Genomic DNA, 20,610 nt, shown 5'->3' on the forward strand with positions numbered 1-20,610 from the left:
CAGCCGATGATCCATAAGTCAAGGCAATCTTTAGGAGATACCAGTGAGTCCCTTTTTAATAGCAGACTAGCATTTGATTCGTTGTAGAGAAAACAGTAGGGACAACACTTAGCAGTGACATAACAGGAGGTGCTATACCCCAAACATTGCATTTTTCCTAAAAAGAAAGTTCCAACATAGCAACATAGCGATACCTATAGATAGGCTTCAGGACTGCCTACTTGGTTAGAGTCCAGCGTATGGTCTCTAGATGACACTAAAGCCAGATGTTTAAAGTGTTGCTTAACTTTAAGGAGAAGCCCTCTTCATGTCAGAGTAATAATATTCATTACGATACAGTCCCAGCATTTGCCTGGTGTGAAAATAGGAAACCACAGAAAACCATCTTCAGGACTGCCGACAGTGGGGCTCGAAGCCACTATCTCCCGGATGCAAGCTCACAGCTGCGCGCCTCTAACCGCACGGCCAACTCGCCCGGTGGTTTGCTTCTCAGCACCACAGTAACATTTTGATGAGGACATTTCCCCCTCACTAATACAGAATATCTGCGTACGTGCCATGGAATAATAATAATAATAATAATAATAATAATAATAATAATAATAATAATAATAATAATAATAATACAGAGCCAATATTAAAAGCCAAAGCCTTTGCCCTTTTCCTTCCTAGCTCTTCTTGTGTGAGCCAGATTTGTTGTCTTTCGAAAGCCAATAAGTCAATAGGAGCTACTGCTGCTACTAGTAGAATCGCAGGTTCTGATGCTGTACGACATGCGCAAGCAATTTGTAAAGCTGCCCTCCGTTGTACAGCCGCAATTCTTGTCCGATATTTCGCAATTTTTAACGATTCAGCCCAAATTTCCAAACTGTATAGCAGTATTGATTGTGCAGTCATTGTTTTCGCTGCCTTTTCTATTACCCGTTGGATGTGGTCCCAATATGTAAGATTGGTATCAAGCGTTACACCAAGATATTTTGTGCTCCTAGTTGTTTCGATGGCTATCTGCCGTATCTGCATCGGTACAACAGTATTAATCCTTTTCCTCGTCAGAAGGACAATTTCTGTTTTATGATCGGCGAGTTCTAGCTTGTGATTTATCATCCATTTTTTAACACGTCGCATCACCTGATTCAATTTAAATTGAGCCAGCTCTAGGTTACGGGTTACTATCACAGCAGCCACATCATCAGCATTAACCCACAAGTTTTACATCTTCTGGCATCTCCAGCCGTAACAAACCATCATACATGATATTCCAAAGGTGTGGTCCAAGAATTGAGCCTTGCGCTGCACCAGCTGTGAGCCGCTTTCTTCTCTGACCATCTTCCATGTCGTATAACAATGTACGGTCTTTACAAGTATATTATTTACAAATATATTATTAATGTACGGTCTTTCAAATAGTCTCGCAGTATATACATGAGATATTCTGGTATCTTGAAAACTTCTTGTAAAGCTTCCAAAATATCACTCCATCTTGCCGAGTTGAAAGCATTTTTAACATCTAGAGCAGGGGTTCCCAACCTGGGGGGCGCGCCCCCCTAGGGGGCGTGGGGCTTTATCAGGGGGGCGTGATGTGATTTCCGAATTAATTTTTTAAACTGAAAAATTACAATTTTGTGTAATAAACATTTTTTGAATCTCTCCAAGTGATTGTCGCGCCAACTCAATCGTTCAAAAGCACTGGTAATTGCCTACTGTCGACACAAACCCCTGCGGAGCCGCGAGGTTGGAGGTGAAATAAGGAATATGCTGTGTTGTGAGGAGCAAAATGAAGCCTGAGAGCAGGTGCGGGAACAAGACCAATCAACGCACGATTAATTGCACACTTTGTGGACATACTTGCGTGAAAGTAAACTATGACCAGACGCGACATGTTTCAACACATCAACGATGTAGTAGTTGCCTTCATTTTCCAGTTTTATTGTTACATACTGTACAAGGTTTTTCTCATAAACAAAATATATTACATGAAGGAGGTACTTGTATAAATGTCGGTGTTATATCAAATTGATCTAGTGGCGAGAACAACAGGAGATAAGGTAACAATAGTAGGCTAAATTATAATAAACATATTTAATATAAGATGTTAGGCTTTCACGCCTAGCGTGAAATTCTATGTAGGCCTATTGGTATATTGGGCTACAAATAATTAATGTTTAACCACAGCAATTAATGAAACAGTGACATTTTCTCACCAAAGATCTTAACTGGCAATAAGTTACTACAGTCAGGAGTCGACATCAACTCTGAAGAACAAAGCATATCGGAATTTCAGAAGCAACAAATGGAGTGGGAGTTCCTCCTTCCCTCTCACTCTGCGGCATATAGACTCGTTTTGTGGGTAGCTCGTCCTTGAATGCTCTGTTCCCACCCCTACACATTCTTATTCTTCCCATGCAGTCAAATTGGCGAGAGATACATAGTACAACTGTCCCATCAGAGATGGCGCAGTAATGGCCATGACAACCCATCGCCGATAGACCATCAGTGGCTAGGCAATTCGACTGTTGATTCTGTGCCTCGCTTACTTTCGCAGTGGACGTGCCTGTCAAGTTGTTTATTGTGAGTGTTGCGTACGCTTCGCTGTAACTGTGTGAATTGTGTTATTAATATTGTGACTTAAAAAAATGATCAATCAATCAATCAATACTGATCTGCATTTAGGGCAGTCGCCCAGGTGGCAGATTCCCTATCTGTTGCCATCCTAGCCTTTTCCGAAATGATTTCAAAGAAATTGGAAATTTATTGAACATCTCCCTTGGTAAGTTATTCCAATCTCTAACTCCCCTTCCTATAAATGAATATTTGCCCCAGTTTGTCCTCTTGAATTCCAACTTTATCTTCATATTGTGATCTTTCCTACTTTTATAGACGCCATTCAAACCTATTCGTCTACTAATGTCATTCCACGCCATCTCTCCGCTGACAGCTCGGAACATACCACTTAGTCGAGCAGCTCTTCTTCTTTCTCTCAATTCTTCCCAACCCAAACATTGCAACATTTTTGTAACGCTACTCTTTTGTCGGAAATCACCCAGAACAAATCGAGCTGCTTTTCTTTGGATTTTTTCCAGTTCTTGAATCAGGTAATCCTGGTGAGGGTCCCATACACTGGAACCATACTCTAGTTGGGGTCTTACCAGAGACTTAAATGCACTCTCCTTTACATCCTTACTACAACCCCTAAACACCCTCATAACCATGTGCAGAGATCGGTACCCTTTATTTACAATCCCATTTATGTGATTACCCCAGTGAAGATCTTTCCTTATATTAACACCTAGATACTTACAATGATCCCCAAAAGGAACTTTCACCCCATCAACGCAGTAATTAAAACTGAGAGGACTTTTCCTATTTGTAAAACTCACAACCTGACTTTTAGCCCCGTTTATCAACATACCATTGCCTGCTGTCCATGTCACAATATTTTCGAGGTCACGTTGCATTTGCTCACAATCTTGTAACTTATTTATCACTCTATAGAGAATAACATCATCCGCAAAAAGCCTTACCTCCGATTCCACTCCTTTATTCATATCATTTATATATATAAGAAAACATAAAGGTCCGATAACACTGCCCTGAGGAACTCCCCTCTCAACTATTACAGGGTCAGACAAAGCTTCACCTACTCTAACTCTCTGAGATCTATTTTCTAGAAATGTAGCAACCCATTCAGTCACTCTTTTGTCTAGTCCAATTGCACTCATTTTTGCCAGTAGTCTCCCATGATCCACCCTATCAAATGCTTTAGACATGTCAATCGCGATACAGTCCATTTGACCTCCAGAATCCAAGATATCTGCTATATCTTGCTGGAATCCTACAAGTTGAGCTTCAGTGGAATAACCTTTCCTAAAACCGAATTGCCTTCTATCGAACCAGTTATTAATTTCACAAACTTGTCTAATATAATCAGAAAGAATGCCTTCCCAAAGCTTACATACAATGCATGTCAAACTTACTGGCCTGTAATTTTCAGCTTTATGTCTATCACCCTTTCCTTTATACACAGGGGCTACTATAGCAACTCTCCATTCATCTGGTATAGCTCCTTCGGCCAAACAATAATCAAATAAGTACTTCAGATATGGTACTATATCCCAACCCATTGTCTTTAGTATATCCCCAGAAATCTGATCAATTCCAGCCGCTTTTCTAGTTTTCAACTTTTGTATCTTATTGTAAATGTCATTGTTATCATACGTAAATTTTATTACTTCTTTGGCCTTAGTCTCTTCCTCTATCTCGACATTATCCTTGTAACCAACAATCTTTACATACTGCTGACTGAATACTTCTGCCTTTTGAAGATCCTCACATACACACTCCCCTTGTTCATTAATTATTCCTGGAATGTCCTTCTTGGAACCTGTTTCTGCCTTAAAATACCTGTACATACCCTTCCATTTTTCACTAAAATTTGTATGACTGCCAATTATGCTTGCCATCATGTTATCCTTAGCTGCCTTCTTTGCTAGATTCAATTTTCTAGTAAGTTCCTTCAATTTCTCCTTACTTCCACAGCCATTTCTAACTCTATTTCTTTCCAGTCTGCACCTCCTTCTTAGTCTCTTTATTTCCCTATTATAATAAGGTGGATCTTTACCATCCCTTACCACCCTTAAAGGTACAAACCTGTTTTCGCATTCCTCAACAATTTCTTTAAACCCATCCCAGAGTCTGTTTACATTTTTATTTACCGTTTTCCACCGATCATCATGATAACGATGTCCAAGGAGAGACTGTACAATGATGACTACATTAAATATGGCTTCACAGTCGTTGAACGGAACGGAATACAACAGCCTCAATGCGTAATCTGCTACTTTGTTCTGCGTAACGATGCGATGAGGCCTGTGCGTTTGGAGAGACATTTAAACACGAAGCATTCAGGCTTAAAAGACAAACTCACATAATTTTTGCAACTAAGCTCAACTCACTAAAACGTATGAAATTAGATTCATCGGGTACTTTTAACCAAGAAAATGAGAAAGCAGTGGAAGCATCATATGAACTAGCTCCTCTGATTGCCAAAGACAAAAAAGTATATACATTTGGGGAAACATTAATAAAGCCATGAATGTTATTAGCCGTAAATATAGTTTTGGATGAAGGGAGTCGGCAGAAATTGTCTAAAATTTCTCTTTTTGATAACACAGTGAAGTGCAGACTTCAAGAACTGTCAGAAGACATTAAAATGCAAATTTTGGAGGTGAAAGCATCTCCAGTGTTTTCAATTCAGTGTGATGAAACAACCGATGTGGCCCGTTGTGTCAACTGATTGTATATCGTCGATTTGTCGACAATGGAATTTTAAGAGAAGAAATGTTCTTCTACCAATGTTTGAAAACCACTTTGAAAGCTTGTGATGTGTTTTCTGCCATCGATAGTTTTTTTTTCCAAGAACGTGAACTTTCCTGGGAAAATGCAGTGGGTGTATGTGCGGATAGTGCACCTGCTGTGATTGGGTCACGTTCTGGGTTTCTCAAATTGGCGAAAGATAAAAACCCAAACATCATGGGAACCCGCTGTATAATTCACAGGCAGGCTTTGGCGGCCAAAACCTTGCCCCAAGATTTTAAGTCGCTATAAGAATTGTGAACTCTGTGAAGAAACGTTCCTTACAGACAAGATTGTTTGAAGCCCTTTATGTTGACCTTCAAGCCGATAACAAAACTCTCCTTTTTGCTGGCTATCAAAAGGGAACATGTTAGCTCGGCTGTTTGAATTAAAGTCTGAAGTTGAAATTTTTCTTCTTGGTGGAGGTAAGAACGATCTGCATGAAGTGTTTACTGATGCCAATTTTATCGTCTCATTGGCATATCTTTGCGATTTTTTGAAGCTTTGAACAGTTCGAACTTAAAGCTCCAAGGCAAAAACTCCAATATTATGCTTGCTTATGATGCCATCAGAGCTTTCCTGGAAAAAAATACAGTTATGGAAACGCCGGCTTCAGTTGAACAACTTCTCATCCTTTCACCACCTCCAATGACATTTTGCGGAAAATGAACGTGATCGTAATAAACTTAAGGTGCAAATTCAGTCACATTTGGATTCCTTGGCACAATAATTCAATTTCAACTTTCCTGATACCTCGTCAGATGAATGGTCCTGGATGTTAACAAGAAATCCGTTTGCCATTGATATTGAAGCATTGCCAGCACAACTTCAAGAAGAGCCACAGATTTGAAGTGTGATTCAAAGCTAAAAGATGATTACTAAATATTAGGACTGGCCGATGTTTGGGTAAACTGTCTTGCAGTGTATCCTGAAATGGCCAAAGAAGCATTGCGTGCCATTGTCCCATTTTCAACGACATATTTATGCGAGACAGGTTTTTCAACGCCGAGTATCATAAAAACAAAGCAACGCTGTCGGCTAGATGTTCCAAGATATCTCCTCTGTGCTCTGTCAAATATCAAAACAAACATACCGAATCTTACCAAGAGAAACCAGTGTCAACCCTTTCACTGACATTTGTTGACTAATTTAAGGATTTATTGTAAAAGTGTGTTCTTTGTATTGTGCTGAAATGAAGTTAGTATGTCATAGATATAAAGCGCGTACTTCATATTATTTTTTCGTAAATAATTGAATAACGGAATAATTCATTACGTAGTGTCATTAGGTTAGGTCTATATCCCCCAGGTCAGTTTATCGGAGAGGTTATAGAAATGACGGGGGAGGGGGGGCGCGATGACCACCCGTGCATGAAAAGGGGGGCGTCAGCTGGAAAAGGTTGGGAACCACTGATCTAGAGTAACAAGAAGTGTCATCTTTCTAGAGTAATGATTACCCATTTGAACTCGTTCTGCTGTCTTCCCCACTTCCTTCACAGCATCTAGCGTTGTGTGACCTCTGTGAAATCCATGTTGTTGATCAGATAGGTCGCCAGCTAATCGGACTGCTGCTAGTATTCTCGGCTGTAGTAGCTTCTCTAAACCTTTCCCGGCAGTGTCCAGCATACATAGAGGTATGTAATCCCGTTTTCCCTTTACTGGTCAGAACCAATCTAGCTATCTTCCAACGAAAGCTAAAAATTCCCGCTTTCAAACAATGATTATACATTCTCAACAGCAGTTGAGGACATAATTCGACTGCAACCTGTAGTACTTTTGCTGGAATACCATCTGGTCCAGGGGCTTTCTTATTTCTAAGGGAATTAATTGCTGTTATCAATTCTTCAGTTGTAAAAGGTGGTACATTATCTAGTTCTTTCTCAGCCTTATCGTCAATCCTCTCTGCGTGATCAGGGAATAGTGTGTGTACTATTTCTTCCATGGTGCATGGATCCATGATAGGGCTTGGTAGCATCCCGAATTTCTTCATAACGATTTTATACCCTAATCCGCATGGATTTTCATCCACTTCCTTAGACATTTCCCACCACTTGTCGGCTTTACTCTTTTTAATTGTATTTCGCAGTCTTTTCTTCATAATCTTATATTCTACTGAGAAAGCTTCATCGTTATGTCGTGCTCTTTGTGTCCTTCGTCTGAGTCGCAGGCATTGTTTCCTCAGCTCAGCAATTTCTTCATTCCACCAATATGCTGGACGCTTGCCTCTCCGTTGTTTGATTCTGGTCATTGATGCGTAACATGCTTGCTGAAGGAGTCTCATGGTGTGTTCCACGCATTTATTAGCAATTATGCTTCTTTTTCCTCCGTGATATGTATCCGTCATACAGTCCATTCCATTCTGTATTACTTCATGAAAGTTTTCTCTATCCATAGTGGCTATGTTCCATCTTTCTGGCTTGCGCGTGGTAATCCTTAGATGCAGAGTCTTGCAGTACACGAAAAGTGACATACTGTTGATCGCTTCCAGTATATTCTTCAATTACTCGCCATTCAGTTATCCTAGACGCAATGTCTTCAGAAGCAAAGGTTACATCTGGTATAGTTCCCTGACATCCTGGTCGTCGAAAGGTTGTCACATTACCAACGTTAATAACCATAAATCCCAATCTGGCGGCCATCTCCATCGTACGCCGCCCTCTAGAATCTGTTTGAGGCATGTTCCATTCAACTGCTTGAGCATTAAAATTACCAGCAACAACTAGGTTAGTGTTCATTCCTTGCAGAGTATCTTCAAGCTTTAACTTCAAGTTTTAACTGGAAGTCAGAAATAGCCTCATTCGGGGTAAAATAACAGCTGACAAAAATTACCTTCTCAACTTGGACCCAGACAAACCCATCCCCGCATCCTTGATTTATAACTGAATATTTTCCAAGGTCTGGTACCCATATCGCAGCTGTCCCTAGATTGTCTGAAAACCAACCTGGTTGATCTCTGTCTTGATATTGTTCACAAAGAATCAAGATGTCTGCTCCTATCTCATAGATCATCTACGTCAATAGATCATTGGCAGTTAGGCTCCTGTGTATATTGGCTTGAAGGATCTGTACCATTCACCACTGCTTTTTGGCCTTTTCTAGTGCTGCACGAAACACAATACACTTGCCTGAGCCAAGAACATGATGTGGTTTTGACTCTTCAACGCCCATATCTGTGCAAATTATGCATCGTTTTACATCCTACTGCCTTGTGACCAGCTTCCCCGCACTTAAAGCAGAGTTTACTTCTTTACAATTTCGTGCTTGATGCCCGTATGACAGATATCTAAAGCACCGAGGAACTACGGCCCACCTTCTTACTCTGCAGTATAGTTACCCTACTTTAATTTTGCCTATGCCTAACAGCTTTCGTGCCTCGCTATCTTCTATCTCCACAATGCTGAGTTTTTGTCCCCTGCTGTTCGGATTACTGAAAATAATAATAATAATAATAATAATAATAATAATAATAATAATAATAATAATAATAATAATAATAATAATAATAATAATAATAACTTATTATATTATTACAAATATTATAATATTATTATAATAAATTATTATTGTAATAATATAATAATATAATAATGCCTGTGTCTGTTAGATCATCAGCCCAGAGGCTGGTTGGATCCTCAAATAGCATCACCAAAGGCTATGCAGTTATAGGAAAACCACAAAAACCAATGGCAGTACCTAAATGAGGCGTACTAGGCAAGACGAGGAGTGAGGTAGTTTGCCATTGCTTTCCTCACTGGACCAGGCAGTGCTGTTGTAGCACGACTGACCCTATGAGCAACACCCTTCATAACACTCAGACACAGGTTGTGCTCTGAATGCCATTACTCAGCACGACCCACACCCCAGCAGCTTCCATATTGTCACAGCCATGGGAGAAACTGGGACATCAGTGGAAGCTACACTTTGCTCTGGCCTGTGCCAAGAGATGGATGCAAAAGTACTGCATCCATCAAGAAATGACAGCATGTAGAAATACAATAATAATAATAATAATAATAATAATAATAATAATAATAATAATAATAATAATAATTGTACCGGGCGGTACACCTCCACGTCGCTAATTCAAACTTTGCGCCAGTTGAAACTCCCCTACTGGAAGAAGTCTGAACTTTATCTAATGTGTTAATTTTCAAGTTTCTCAGAAGATGTCACTACTTGGAAATTTTGAAGTTTCTGAACTGGGTCGTTTTCAATGTATTTTTGTTTTACCTGTAGTAAGAAGTGTGAACTTTCTCTTCTACAGGACACTACTGAAGAACTACAATGGTGCACCCTAGTGCGAAGTGAAAGAACTGTTTTTTGGAGAAATTTTTATTTCAAAAGTTTGTTCCTGGTTAAATTTCTTTCTGTTATTGTTTAAGTTGGCTGTATAACCCTTTCTTTCCCCTGGTTTTGAATTTAGCCAATCCCGAATTTCTTTAATTAATTTATGACCAATCAGGGGTATCTTCTCCAACTTGAATATCTTGCTTAACCCTAGCCAATAAAGTTTTTGTGGGAGGGTGTTCTCATTCCTGAAACGCCTCGAACTTTTTGCGAGAGTATATAAACTGCTGATTTTCGGGTCTCCGGGCCACTTCAGTAACATCTTTCTGTATGTTAAGTACGCAGCAGGGGGCGGGAAGCGCCTCTTTCTTCGGGCAGCAGTTCATCCATAAGGTAATGGCCGTTTAATAACTTCTTTTCTTGCTAGCTCAGCAGTTTAACTCTCGGGGCGGGTCCGAAGCTTTTCCACCATGTAACTTTTCCCTAAAATGTAAAGACTCTTAGTATCTATTCTCTTTTAAGCTACATATTGGGATAGAGAGTGCTTAACCCTCTCGAGCTCCCACTCATATTGTTTTGAGGTGAACTTATTTTTCACAACCTATTCTTCCTTAACGTAATGTAAATTGTTTATTTCTAAAGTCACCTCTTTAGTATGGGATTAGCCCTTGCGTTAGCGGCCTAGAACCAGATTAGGTTTTAAACAAAATGTATTAGGAGTGCAGATCGCCTCCTCTCAAATTGGTATTTTAGAGGCCATGTAATTAACCTTTTCTCACTTAATAGGCCTCAGTAGGTTGGGTATTTTACCCCTGTGTTTATGTCCTTAGAGGACAACTTGAAGGTGGAATTTGGTGTGGCCTTTGATAGGCTTAAATTTTGAGAGCGAGTTGCTCTTTCTTGAAAATTTTGTTTTCTGCGCGCCTCAAGGAGGCTTTACTGTGTAATTTGGAGCAAGTGCTCCTGGGCATGAATGGGGTTTTCTGCCCCTCTGTTGAAACTTGTTTTGGGGTAAAGCTGGGCTAATTGCTCAAGAATTGTGAGTTCGGGGCTCGAAGCCCAAATCCTGTAAATACTGTAATTGTACTTTTGTTGCCTTGCTACTCTGTACCTGCCATGCTTGTTATTTCTTAATTTTGAAAAGAAAATATAACCTTGTTAAATTTTATCTTAACTTTAATTTCGTATTTTGAGGCCCGTTCACCCCCGCACCTTCTTTCACCTCTGCTGTTCCACAGATACCTCGGAACAAGTGGTAGCAGAGCGTGGTTGAATGGGTCTCAATTTAGCCCCTTTTGACGGCTAAACATTGCTTTGATTACAACTTTAACTATTTTCCCAGTTGCTGGAATTTTTGATTTCTCCTTTTTCAAAATTGTTCTGTCATCATGCCCCGCCCTCGCGATGTTCTCCATCTTAACTATTTGCGCAAGGAGGAGTTGATCTATGAATTAACTATCAGAAATGTGCAATCTGGAGGCACGGTTGCGGTAGACACAAACAAGCTTAGAGAGTCCCTTGATTTGCCCATTTCCATCCCCACCTTGGGAGAGAAAGAATTGACGACTCTCTTTCCACGATCACTGATAATACTACTGAGCTAGCATCTGTAGTTAGTTTTTTTGAAGAAAATGATCCTTCGCCTAATCAAATTAAGCGTGTGCAAGCCAGGCTATTTCATTTTTCAAATAGAGTTAACGATCTGTTGTCTCTGAAGTTGAATGACGTTCAGAGGAAGGAAGCTAGTATGGTTCTTGAAAATCTTTCTGAATTGTCCAGTAAGGTTACCCAATTGTTAACTGGGGAAGTTCCTCCCAAAACTGATCAACCCACCATGGTGAATGTAGGTAGCGAGGAAGAGCATCCTAAGGGAGACGTCAATAGGAAAACTGTTGCAGCTCAAACAACCTCTGCCCCATTGGACAACGAGTCTGAACACCGTACCTCGTTGAATAATGTACGTTCTGAATTAACTTCTTCGCCGCTTAAACCTTTACCTACTATGTCACCGGGATTCAGCAGCTTGCCTCATCCATTAGCAATGTTGCTCAGAGGTATCTCTAAGTTTTCTGTTAACACTACCAGTGAAGTTATTTCTTTCTTAAGGTTTTTAGTTGAGTTCCAGGACCAGGCTTTTGTTTTTTCTCTTTCTCCATGTCAGATTTTGCAAATCATCTATCCCTACGCAATTGGTATTCTCTCAGACAAAATAGTAAGAGCCATTGCCGAGCAATCATCTATTGAGGACTTCCACGCCCACTTGCTAGCTAACTTCATCCCGGCTAGGGCAAGGTCCTCCCTTATTCAGAAGTACTATTATCGTGTACAGCGCTTGGATGAAAACTTGGCAGACTTCATCCAAGATATTAAGTTCTATACTAGGGTGTTTGCTCTTCACTTTCCTGAGGATCAGATTGTACAAGCTATTGTGGAAGGTATCTCACCACCCTATAGGTCATATTTGTGTTTCGCGGCGTGCCCGCAAACTTTCTCTGAACTTGAAGCATTGGCTGTCTCAGCGGAAGGTGTTAGATACGCCGATTCCTTGCGTGTCGCGAAAGAACCTGCTCCTTCTTTTGGTAATCCTCGGCCTCCACCTCGCCGACCTGTCACACCTCGTAAATGCTATGCTTGCGGGTCGCCTGACCATCTTCGCAATAAGTGTCTATTGATCAAATCTAGTAGGGCAAATAATGGAGCTGGTTCATCACAAGGCTGTTTTAAATGTGGGGCATTCTCACATATTGCCAAGAATTGCCCAAATTCAAATAGCACCCCCTCCTGCTCAACTTCTGGTGCAACTTCCACCAATGTCACTAATAATAAGTGACTAGCGGCTCCGGCTGAGTCGACTAATTCTGCTTCCCAAGGCTCAGCCCCTGGTAAACAGGTCGAAAATTCAGGGAAAATTCAGTCCTCAAATTCATCTGTTGAATGCCCCAAAGAATGTCTTAGGATTGCGGCGGATACCCCCGCACCCGTACCTTTTCTCAAAATTGAGTTAAATAATGAGCCTATAACAGCTCTATTAGATTCAGGCAGTGTTTGTTCTATTATTTCGGCTGAATGGTATTCAAAATTGAAATCTGTTTGTAAGCTTCCTGACTATTGTTCGTCTTCGGTCCAATATGTTTCGGCTAATTCATCTCCATTAGAAATTCTAGGTTCTGTAAATGTCAAAATTCGTATTTTTAAATTTACTTGGAAAATTAAATTGTATGTGGCCAAGCACTTGTCTTGCCCCATTATATTGGGAGCTGACTTCATTTCTCACACTGGTCTTGTGCTCGATCTTCAGAGTAAGTCGTGCACATTCAAATTTGCTTCCAATTGTAAAATCCCATTATTGAAATGTAATTCTGCATCATGTTCTTCTATTTCGCCTACCCACGATGAGATGTTATTAGACCTTAGACATCTACCTGAGGAGCAGGCTGATAGTATTCGTAAATTGTGTCAGTCGTTTCCAGAGGTGTTCTCTGATACTCTTGGTGTTACTGACCTTATTGAATACAAAATTGAGGTCACGGATTCGATTCCGGTCCGTTTTCCACCTTATAGGCTATCTCCACCTAAAATGAAGGCTCTGAAAGAAATCATCGATCAGATGTTGAAGGATGGTATTATTAGGCCCTCCAAGTCGGCGTATTCTTCGCCTATTTTTCTAGTCCCGAAACCCCAAGGTGGCTTCAGGCCTGTCATTGATTATAGGGCTCTCAATCGGAAGGTGGTGTTACAATCTGTGCCCCTTCCTGACCTTCATTCTTGCTTTTCGTGGTTTCGTAAAGCTAAATTCTTCACCATCTTGGACCTGAATCAGGCCTACAATCACATTCCCCTTGCCGAAGAGTCTAAACATCTTACAGCGTTTGCCACGGATTGGAATTTGAACGAATACAACCGCGTGCCTTTCGGGCTCCCCACGGGAGCAGCTGTACTCACTAGACTGCTAGATAGGGTCTTCTCCGACATCAAATTTGAGTACTTGTATCACTACCTGGATGAAGTCGTCGTATTTTCGGAGACCTTTGAAGAACATCTAGATCATCTGCGAGAAGTTCTCAATCGCCTTCGTAAGGCTGGGTTAACTGTTAAGTTGTCCAAGGTTGCCTTTGCTAAGCCCTCCATGTCATTCCTAGGGCATATTGTGTCACCTGATGGTGTTGCAGTCGATCATTCTAGAACACAGGCCATCCGTGAATTTAAACCTCCCAAGGACATCAAAGGTATCGCCAGGTTCATTGGTATGGTGAATTTCTTCAGGAAGTTTATTCCTAACTTCGCTAATAGAGCGGCGCCCTTGAACCTTCTTCGTAGGAAAGGCATCAAATTCGAGTGGGGACCTTCTCAACAAGCCGCTTTTGAAGATCTTAAATTAGCTCTCTGTAATGCCCCTGTACTTGCTATGCCCGATTTCTCGAAGAAATTCATCGTCCAAACTGACGCGTCGTCGTCGGCGGTAGCTGCAGTCCTTCTTCAAGAGACTGAACTAGGGAGGCGACCCATCGCCTACGCACCTAGGACCCTGTCGGCTCAAGAAGCCAAGTATTCCATCTATGAGCTCGAAGGTTTGCCAGTCTTATTTGCCTTAGAAAAGTTCCGTCTCTATCTGGAACATGTCAAATTCGACCTGGAGACAGATAATCAAGCCTTAAGCTGGGTCTTAGGTAGGCCGCGTCGTACTGGTCGTATAGCCCGTTGGGCCATCCCTATTTCTGCCTTCCAGTTCGATGTCAGGCATATCAGAGGTACTGAAAATGTTGTCGCAGACGGACTCAGCCGTATGTTTTCCAGCGACGTCGAGACCCATGAACCGGTCGATAGTTCATCACCTCCCGAGTCCATACTATCTGAGGTTAATGCCATCTTAACAGATGCTCCCATGCTCTTTAGGGACATTGAGAAATATCAACGTCAAGATCCGACGCTGGCTCCGATAATGGAAACCCTTTCTTCTGGGGAACATGTCGTCCCTTATGTACTGAGGAATGGTGTTCTATGTTGCCCTTCGAGGCATGATAAGATGATGAAGGTTGCCGTTCCAGCTGTTCTTGTACCTATGATCTTTAAGTACTATCATGAGACCCCATTAGGGGGGCATCTAGGTATCTTTAAAACTCGTGAGAAGATTCGTGAAATGTTCATCTGGAAAGGTATGGACGGTGAAATCCGTGAACTAGTAAAGGCTTGTAAATCCTGCTTGCTTAGTAAACCCACCATGTCCACCAAGGTAGGCCTGTTGTCTTCTCACCAAGCGTCGCGCCCTATGAAACGCCTGTATATTGATTATGTAGGACCCTTCCCCCCGTCGAAGGGAAATGCCAACAAGTTTATCTTGGTATGTGTAGATGGTTTTACAAGATTTTCCTGGTTATTTCCGACTAAGCTGGCTACCGCTCAGTCCACCATTACTTGCCTAAAATCTATTTTTGCTTCTTTTGGTCCGTGTCAATATATTGTGTCTGATAATGCTAAGGCTTTTACATCTAATTTATTTCGTAAATTCTGCTTTGACCTGTCCATCTCTCATGTGACAACTTCTGCTTATTACCCTCAACCATCTCTGGCTGAACGGGTTAATCGTAATCTCAGGTCCGCGCTTATTGCCTATCATCATGAAGATCATTCTAGGTGGGACACGTCCCTGCATTGGTTAGCTTTTGCTTTGAATTCGGCGGTTCATGAATCTCATAAGTTTACTCCAGCTTCTTTGATGTTCAAGTTTGTTCCCAACACGCCGCTCTCTAACCTCTGGTCTCTGAGTGACATTCTACCTGAGACAATAGACCCAGATAACATTAAAGATCTTTGGAAGAAGGCTAAAGCCAATCTTAAAGTGTCTCATGAAAAGGTTAGGGAAAGATATGATCGTGGACGGAGACCCACCAATTTGAAGGTAGGCGACCAGGTGATGGTCAAGAATTTTGTTCCCGCGGGCAAGCTTGCCCCCAGATTTCATGGGCCGTGTACTATTCTAGATTTCCTTACGCCGGTTACGTTGCTATTAAGTAATCCAGCCACCGAGAGGATATTTAGGGTTCACCTGTCACAGGTGAAACCGGTGTAATTTCTGTGTTAACTTGCTTCATATAATTTTGAAAGAAATATGAAGGTTATATTTTGTTTGAGGGGTTTCACTTTTAAGGCCTTCTGCTCTTGGAATCTGTTTCCTTGGTGTGTAATTATTTATTGTAAACCTTCGCCGCACAGTTAAACTGCCATCCTGTCCTTGCCACGGCCATTACCACGCTCCCGTCTCCTGCTCCACAACACACAGTGGCTTATAAATGCCATGAATATCTGCACGCCGCTGGCCCCTCAACCTCTCCACAAAGCCTGTGCCCTCAAAAATGATGATGATCCAACAAAATTCTGCCGCCGAGCTTTAATGTTTCAGTGCCCCCGCAGCAGCGCGGCGCCGTACCGCTCCTGAGGCAGGGTACGGGCCCGCCCTTCCCCAGCGAGGCCATCCTGTGTACGGCGAGCCGGAGTCCTCCTCCCGGCCAAGGCTGATGTGCGGCGCACAACCTGTAACTGGCCCGCGACCTGCATGTTCGCCGCGGGCGCGGCGTGCTTCAACTCCACTACTCCTCTCGTAGTGCGGGCGAGCGGTATCTCAGGGTACTTGACGGGTCCGAGCGGCCTCCTCTGAACTCAAGCAGCGGCGGCTGGTCTGGCCGTCAATCTTATCAACGTTTAAAGTACACATCCAGCTATATGGACATTCCAGTTCAACATTACTACCTTTGTTTTGGATTTTACTGCAATATCGGGTGGACTTAGAAAATTTTTCCTCAACTTTAAAAACTAAACGTTTCCTTCTGAATTCAACTTCTACAAACATAAAGACATTACTTCAAAAGTTACTACAAGAATTTTGAAACTGGATCCAATCATTTTAAGAAAATTTGTTGGTGAATACTTCTGCAATTAACTTCCATATCAACATCATAGCTTGGACCTTATGTTGAAATAAAAGTTTATGTTCTTCTGTGTTACACCTTGGAGGGACTTTTGGGGGGGGGGGAGGTCTGTACCGGGCGGTACACCTCCACGTCGCTAATTCAAACTTTGCGCCAGTTGAAACTCCCCTACTGGAAGAAGTCTGAACTTTATCTAATGTGTTAATTTTCAAGTTTCTCAGAAGATGTCACTACTTGGAAATTTTGAAGTTTCTGAACTGGGTCGTTTTCAATGTATTTTTGTTTTACCTGTAGTAAGAAGTGTGAACTTTCTCTTCTACAGGACACTACTGAAGAACTACAATGGTGCACCCTAGTGCGAAGTGAAAGAACTGTTTTTTTGGAGAAATTTTTATTTCAAAAGTTTGTTCCTGGTTAAATTTCTTTCTGTTATTGTTTAAGTTGGCTGTATAACCCTTTCTTTCCCCTGGTTTTGAATTTAGCCAATCCCGAATTTCTTTAATTAATTTATGACCAATCAGGGGTATCTTCTCCAACTTGAATATCTTGCTTAACCCTAGCCAATAAAGTTTTTGTGGGAGGGTGTTCTCATTCCTGAAACGCCTCGAACTTTTTGCGAGAGTATATAAACTGCTGATTTTCGGGTCTCCGGGCCACTTCAGTAACATCTTTCTGTGTGTAAAGTACGTAGCAGGGGGCGGGAAGCGCCTCTTTCTTCGGGCAGCAGTTCATCCATAAGGTAATGGCCGTTTAATAACTTCTTTTCTTGCTAGCTCAGCAGTTTAACTCTCGGGGCGGGTCCGAAGCTTTTCCACCATGTAACTTTTCCCTAAAATGTAAAGACTCTTAGTATCTATTCTCTTTTAAGCTACATATTGGGATAGAGAGTGCTTAACCCTCTCGAGCTCCCACTCATATTGTTTTGAGGTGAACTTATTTTTCACAACCTATTCTTCCTTAACGTAATGTAAATTGTTTCTTTCTAAAGTCACCTCTTTAATATGGGATTAGCCCTTGCGTTAGCGGCCTAGAACCAGATTAGGTTTTAAACAAAATGTATTAGGAGTGCAGATCGCCTCCTCTCAAATTGGTATTTTAGAGGCCATGTAATTAACCTTTTCTCACTTAATAGGCCTCAGTAGGTTGGGTATTTTACCCCTGTGTTTATGTCCTTAGAGGACAGCTTGAAGGTGGAATTTGGTGTGGCCTTTGATAGGCTTAAATTTTGAGAGCGAGTTGCTCTTTCTTGAAAATTTTGTTTTCTGCGCGCCTCAAGGAGGCTTTACTGTGTAATTTGGAGCAAGTGCTCCTGGGCATGAATGGGGTATTCTGCCCCTCTGTTGAAACTTGTTTTGGGGTAAAGCTGGGCTAATTGCTCAAGAATTGTGAGTTCGGGGCTCGAAGCCCAAATCCTGTAAATACTGTAATTGTACTTTTGTTGCCTTGCTACTCTGTACCTGCCATGCTTGTTATTTCTTAATTTTGAAAAGAAAATATAACCTTGTTAAATTTTATCTTAACTTTAATTTCGTATTTTGAGGCCCGTTCACCCCCGCACCTTCTTTCACCTCTGCTGTTCCACAGATACCTCGGAACAATAATAATAATAATAATAATAATAATAATAATAATAATAATAATAATAATAATTTTAGTTTTCAAAGAAGTTGAAAATTGTAACATTCGCCCAACATACTCTCAAGATTTTACAAATTATCTTTGCTTCGCCGCCAATATTATTATTATTATTATTATTATTATTATTATTATTATTATTATTGTTACGGAGCTTTCCGTGGTAGGTAGAGGTGAAAGAAGGTGCGGGTGTGAATAGGTCTCCAGCTACGAAAGCAAAATTAATTTAAAATTTAACAAGGTTATATTTTCTTTTCAAAAACAAAGAAATAACAAGCATGGCAGGTACAAAGTAGCAAATCAAAAAGGGTAGTTACAATATTTACAGGGATTGGGCTTCGCGCCCAGATTTTACACTGCTTGGGCAATCAGCTCAGTTTTACCCCAAACACGAGTTTTAACAGAGGGGCAGAAAACCCCATTCATACCTAGGAGCCCTTGCTCCAAATTACACAGAAAAGCCTCCACGAGGCATACAACACTCAATTTTCAAAAGAGCCACTCGCTCTCAAAATTTAAACCAAACTCCACCTTCAAGTTGTCCTCACTGGACATAGACACAGGGGTAAAATACCCAACCTACTGAGGTCTATTAAATAAAAATGGGCAATTACATGACCTCTAAAATAACAATTTGAGAGGAGGCGAACTTGCACTCCTAATACACTTGTTTTAAAAAAACCTAATCTGGCTCTAGGCCACTAATGCAAGGGCTAATCCCATACTACCGAGGTGACTTTAGAAAAGAGCAATTTGTTTTACATTAACGAAGAATAGGTTGAGAAAAAAAGTTCACCGCAAGACAATGTGAGTGGGAGCTCGAGAGGGTTAGCACTCTCTATCCCAATATGCAGCTTAAAAGAGAATAGAAGAAAAGATCGTTACATTTTAGGAAAAGGTTACATGGAGGAACGCTTCGCACCCGCCCCGAGAGTTAAACTGCTGAGCTAGCAAAGAAAGAATTTATTAATCGGCCATTACCTTATTGATGACCGCTGCCGAGGAAAGAGGCGCTTCCCGCCTCCTGCTATGTACTTTATACACTGAAAGATGGAACAGAAGTGGCCCGGAGACCCTAAAATCAGCAGTTTATATCCTCTCGCGGAAGGTTCTAGGCGTTAGGGGAATGAAAACACCCTCCCACAAACTTTTTATTGGCTCGGGTACAGAAACATATCCAAGTTGGGGGAAGATACATCGGATTGGTCGGAAATAACTCAAAGAAATTCAGGATTGGTTAAATGCAAAACAAGGGGAAAGAGAGGGGTATACAGCCAACTTAAACAATAACTGAAAAAATTTTTAGCAAGGACAAACATTTGAAATAAAAATTTCTCCAACAAGGTAGTTCTTTGACTTCGCACTAGGTTGCACTATTGTTGATCTTCAGTAGTGTCCTCTAGAAGAGAAAGTTCACACTTCTTACTTCAAGCGAAACAAAAACACATCACAAATGACACAGTTCAAAAACTCAAAGTTTTCCATGTGGTGACATCTTCAGAGAAAGTAGAGAATTAATAGCGTAGATAAAGTTCAGACTTCCTCCAACAGAGGAGTTTCAACTGGCGCACATTTTGAATTAGCGGTGTGGAGGTGTACCGCCCGGTACAATTATTATTATTATTATTATTATTATTATTATTATTATTATTATTATTATTATTATTATTATTATGCCACGGTCGTTTCCCTCCTATTCCTAGGCCTTTCTTATCCCATCGTCGCCATAAAATCTATCTGTGTCGATGCGACGTAAAGCCAATTCTAAATAACAGGATCAAACCGTTCAGCATTCATAGTGACGAAGTGAAAAAATAGGGTGATTTCCTGACTGCGACAGTTACTGACGTAGATTATACAAACAATCTAGATGTGTGTATAGTTTTGTGCATCTAGCGCAGGTTTTTGTGCAATGCTGATCATCGGTTATGGTAAAACTCATGTTCTTAATTGTTTTTACATCCCATTATCTACTTTTACGGTTTTTCGAAACGTCGAGGTAACAGAATTTTGTCCCACAGATGTTCTGGCTGGCCGGACTGAGGTTGGATTTACCCGCTAACTTGGGCTGAGAAAGCCGACGTCCTACCACTCGGCATTTCGAAGTGAAGTCAGTCATACGCAACTCCTCCTTCTAGGACACAGCAACAAATGCATCCCTAATAGCAGCCAACTGTGTTTGTCACGTTTTACAGAATGCTGTAAGACAAGCAAATAATATATAGAAATAGTTGTCGTGTGGTATAAAAGAATTAGTTCTAAGCGTTTGCAACGAATTTTCTGCCAGTTTCGGCGGGCAAAGCTCTTAATTTTGTAAGCATCAATGAATCAATGAATGAATCAATTAATCAATCAATCAATCAATCAATCAATCAATCAATCAATCAATCATCTGAGTTTAGCGCTGTCACCCA

Source organism: Anabrus simplex, chromosome 2, assembly GCF_040414725.1.
Source record: "Anabrus simplex isolate iqAnaSimp1 chromosome 2, ASM4041472v1, whole genome shotgun sequence".
Classification (NCBI taxonomy): Eukaryota; Metazoa; Arthropoda; class Insecta; order Orthoptera; family Tettigoniidae; genus Anabrus; species Anabrus simplex.